The 5,029-nt window shown below is 42.4% G+C and overlaps 1 long non-coding RNA gene across 1 annotated transcript; it reads right to left on the minus strand.

The window, feature by feature from the left end:
• Positions 1-514: 514 nt before the first annotated feature.
• On the minus strand, positions 515-2,393 carry LOC138844481 (uncharacterized). Its single transcript, XR_011380370.1, has 2 exons — positions 2,120-2,393; positions 515-956 (listed from the first exon to the last, which is right to left on the minus strand). It is a non-coding gene; the product is annotated as an uncharacterized lncRNA (long non-coding RNA).
• Positions 2,394-5,029: the final 2,636 nt, after the last annotated feature.

Here is a 5,029-nt window from a genome sequence, read left to right on the forward strand (position 1 = left end):
GTGTGGTTTGCTGGAGGGTGGAATCCAATGACTTGAGAACGTCACACAAGAGAACTTGCTTATGGGTGTAGTTTTATAACTTCTTACACTTTTAAATGTTCTGTCCTTAGTTTAGCCTCTAACTGTTTGCAGGGTGCTGGACAAAACACTTCTCATTCCCCAGTCTCCCTTATTAGTCCTCATTTGGCTCATTTTAAAAAAGAGTGGGCTGGATTGATTTTCCCTATTGTCCTTTGCAGTTACAAAATGCCAGGCTATTACCACCCGGTGGTAATGACTATTCACCTTTCCTAATCACCTTAATACCATCAGCGCCTTTGATTTGAATAATGCTTGATTCATGGTGAACATCCACAGAAACCGCTGCAGATACTTTAGCTGAGAATCAGCATCTCTGCAAATAAATCTCCCTTTCCAGGGAGTGGTGTTTTAGGAACGCTTTACAAATGAGATGATCCCAGAGCAAGTGCTTGTAGGACATTTATAAAGAGAAAGGAAGGAAGAAAGCAAGGGGAAAAGGCAAACTGTTTTACTTCAACAAATAATGAAAATCAGTTTGTTTACATGCTTCTTTACATTCCTAACACTTTAAAAACGCTTTGTTGCTTAAACTGTAATTTCACAGTCAATTAATCTACCACATATTGTATGCTGTTTTCTGTAGACTGCTGTTCCAGGCACCCAAATCTCACAAGCTGCAAGTGTTTGCTACCTTTGGAGTAATTTAGATACGACTTTGAGAGTGGACACCTGATTTGTAAGGAAAAAAAAGACTTTAAAAACGGAATCCCGAAGCAGAAGAGCCCGTGTCGTTGGTAACTCTGGTTAATCATGGATTCTGGGCTGTCGGAATGTGGAATCTGCTCTCCTTCACTGGTGCTTCTTGTTGAAGTGGAGCAAATGCTGGTGCATTTCAGCAAAAACGGCAAAAGAAGCCACAGGATTTTCACAAAAATCTGTAGGGAAACAAACCCATGGAGCTTCTATGAGGTGAGCAGCTTCTGAAAGAGACATGAGGGCATGAGAGCAAGGCTGTAAGGGTCCTCATGCTCCAGTCCCAGCTCTGCTAACTGGTAATGAGATCTTGGGTGAACCATTTCACCTTGCTGGCTGCTGGCTTCCTCTCAAGACCAGTGGGCTGCTTGATTGATATGCCCTCCTTGCTTGTCATGCATTTGATTTGAGTCTTTTAACAAATTCTAATTGCTACCCAAGAAATGTCATAGAGGGAGCCATGAAAATAGACACATAAGGAGGTAGGTGTTGTAACCCAGTGGTTAAGCTGTTACCTGGGAGACCTGCATCCTTTTTTGGAATGCCTGGTTCGAGTCCCAGGTGCTCCACTTACCATCCAGCTTCTTAGTCATGTTCACTCTGGGAAGCAGCAGAAGATGACTCAAGGGTGTGGGTCTATGCTACCCACATGGGAGATCCGGATTAAGTTCCAGACTCCTGCCTTTGGCCTGGCCCAGCCCTGGCTGTTATGGGTATTGGGAGAAGTGAACTGGTAGATGGGAAATATTTTTCTCTCTCTCCCTCTCATTCCACCTTTTGAATACATTTTTTAAGCAAAACCTTACAAAGTAAGTATTCCCAAATATTTCAGAATGTACATGCAACACAGATAAAAACAGTTGGTGAGTAGCCAGCGTGTCTAACAGGGTTTTCTATTAAGGTTGAAGACTAGGCAGGAGTGTGGAACATGAATCCCTTGTGTGGGCAGCACTCACGCCTTCTGCAACCATTTTGGCACAAAAAATTTTGAGAGGTCATCATCCGATGTTTAAGTTTATGTCTGAAAAAGACTGTAAACTTCACAGAACAGGAATTCTGTCTTTTGTGCTTTATGTTCTGTGAAGTGCCATATACATTTACACAGCTCTATAAATTACGGTAAAAATAAGTGCTGATCCAACACATTCATCCATTTAATATTTAGCAGATTTTACTGATGCCTTCAATATTTTATCCTCAGATATTTTACAATGTTTGGAATTTTTATGATGGTCTCCCAGAGACAGCCTTTAAGTTTAAATTTTACCTTTTGGAGACACATCAATTCCGAATGCTCCTTTTGGGGCCCATTCGTTAGCCATGGAAAGACTCCTGGCTGACTTACCTCAGGGGCCTCATTCAGGCCATTTTCTGTTGCATTAGTCGGCTCATTTTGGGTGACATCCAGCACTTTCCACTGCTATGTATACTTTTTCCAATTTTATACAATTTATGGGCAGCTCTTTTCAGACGAATCTTCTTAAAACACTGACTTCATCATGCCATTTTCTTGCTTAAAAACTCGCAGGGTTTCTAAAATTAAATCTTTACCTCTCTGCTTGGAGCTCAAGGTCTTCCATCAGTGGAAAAGCATATTCTAGTATCTTCCACTTGAAAGCCAGGAAGCCAGCTACCAAACAAAGGCTTCTCTTAAAGGCACAGGCCCCCGTCACTGCTTTGTCTCCTGCAGAGGCTTCTTAAGAGAACTTATCTATACTCAGTCCCTGTCCTCTTACCTTCTGCACCCTCAGCCCACTCCGGTCGGATCCTTGTCTGCAGCGTTACTAGCAGTCTCCCTATTGCCCAGTCCAGCTGTCACTTGTCTGCACCCCCTCACTGGGCCGCTCACCAGGGTTCTGCACATCCTTCTGAGTTCCCTTCTACCTCTTTGCTCCTTTCGGCCCCCTTTGCTCCGCCCTCACCTGGGCCTCGGAACATAGGAGGGTCTCCACGCTCTGTCCGGTGTTCTCTTCTCTTTACTCTTCAGTTTTTAGTTGTTTTATCTTTAGATGAACAGATACGGGATGCACTGTGAAATTTTGGCACAGTTTGTGTAATGATGAACTCAGGACATTGAGGACATCTCAAGCATTTCACTTTTTGTGATGCAAGCATTCAAAATCCTTTCATCTAGCTGTTTTTTACCTTTAACCTAATTTTAAGTCCCATGGCTTTAAATATCCTTTACAAGCTCATGACTAATTTTCTTGTGTCTGAATACTACTGTGGAGTCCAGACTCTTATTGCAAATTTTTTCTTTTCAATATCTACCTGCATAGTGGCTACCTTCACAATATCCATTCCTTCACCAGAACACTGAAATTTTTGAGGGGAGCACTGTGCACAGTCATGAGCAATAATTTTCAGGCTTCCTTGCAAGTTTGAGTGGCCATGGGCAATGTCCAGTAAAATCTTCTGGGAACTTCTGTTAGATGTGCAGCCTTGAAATAGACACAGAGCTCTCCTCGTTTTGCTTCTTATTCCTGCCTGAAAGGTGAGCCAGAAGTTGGCCATGGAATACAAATTGTAATCATTGTAATAATGAAAGTCTTTTTTTTTTTTTTTTTTTTTTTTTTTTGTGCTTGAGCAAGAAGAGAAAAGGAACTTGAACAGCTCTATCGTCCCCAAACTGCTGACCCCTTCGAGGGATACTTGTCATAAGAGAAACATAAAAGCCCATTGATTAGGTCCCTGATCCACAAGAGACATGCACAGAGAACAGGCATTAAAAAACAAAACAAAACAAAACAAAACAAAACAAAACAAAAAAAACATCATGTTTAGTAAGGCACTCCTGACTTTCCCTTTTCCCTGATCAAATTCTTCTTATCATAGCCTCCAAATGCTCAAACCAAAAGCGTACATGTCATCCTTGCCTCCTCTCTCCCCACTTGGCTTCACACACAGTTGCCACCAAGTCCTGCAGGTTCACTGGTACCCCCCCCCCCCATGCTGCCACCTCCCTGCTCTGTACCCGCATCTCTGCAGCAAGTCTCTCGCAACTGGTCTCTGTGCTTCCATTTTTGTCCCTTCTTCCACAATCCATTCTTCTCATCACCACCACAGAGATCTTTTCAAAATATAAATTGCATCTTCATTTACATTAAGTTGCATATAAATTTTCACTTGCTTACTGGAACTCTTGTTCAAACCAGAAACAATTCAGTGACTTTCTATTGTGATTAAAATAAAGGGTAGAAAAGAGTTGACTTAATAATCAGTCCCCGCCAGCTGAAGCCAGGAGCCAGGAACTCCATCTGGGTCTCCCTTGTGGGTGGCAGGGGCTCCAGTCCATGGGCCACGTTGACCATCTCCCACTTCTTTCCCAGCAACATTAACAAGGAGCTGAAATGGAAGGGGAGCAACTGGGACCTGAGGGTTCTGAAATTGGATGCCAGTTTTGCATACGGCAGCTTAACCTCCTGTGTCCCTACACTGGCCCCAGTAACCATCTGTTTTTGTTTTAATTCTGCTATGCTTTTGGGGGCAATATTCCCCTCCTTGATTATAAAGCAGATTTCCTAATGCTTTAGTTTTAATTTTCATGTCTCTGATGAAAATCAGGCTAGGCTCCTAATTTGTAAGAAAATAAAGTATATTTTGCACTAATTTTCTTTTGGTTGGAATCCAGACTGCACGTGGAGGTGGAGGGAGTGATGTATTGATTGATGTTACATTCTGCATGAATATGCGTTAGCCCTGAGTGAGGCAGAGCCTGTAGTGTGAAGGTGAGCTTCAGCTTTCGGAAGTTTTGTTCCAGTGTTGGGGAAAGGCACATTCGCTTCTATTCCAGCTGAAGCAATGGATCATTTTCAGTGGGGCCTGAAGTTCTGGTTGATTTTCCCAGAAGTGATTAGCGATTACGGATTTGTATAGATTTGTACAGATTTGTCCATATTTCTTTTCTGGTATCCATGGCAACAACAACAAAAAAACCGATACCTCTTTGAGAGGCTTAATGGGGGCAATCAAGGGATTTTCTTGGTACAAGGCGAGCTGGTCCATCCTAGGTCCAAATCCAGACTTCAGGTCTCATCAGGACTCAGTCATTAGCAGGCTGAATGAGCCCGGGGAATGAGCAATTCCTAACGTATTCCCACTTTTTTGGTTGAGATTTTTGTAAGAGAAGTAATTTAACGTGGTTAAATTTAGTCAGGATTCAATAAACCTAGAACTAACCTGCTCTTCTCGATGTGTTAATTTCTTTTGTGCTGTTCAGTCCTGTTTAGATCAATCCCTACTTTGAATTCAGAAA

Source organism: Oryctolagus cuniculus, chromosome 11 (genome assembly GCF_964237555.1).
Source record: "Oryctolagus cuniculus chromosome 11, mOryCun1.1, whole genome shotgun sequence".
NCBI lineage: Eukaryota > Metazoa > Chordata > Mammalia > Lagomorpha > Leporidae > Oryctolagus > Oryctolagus cuniculus.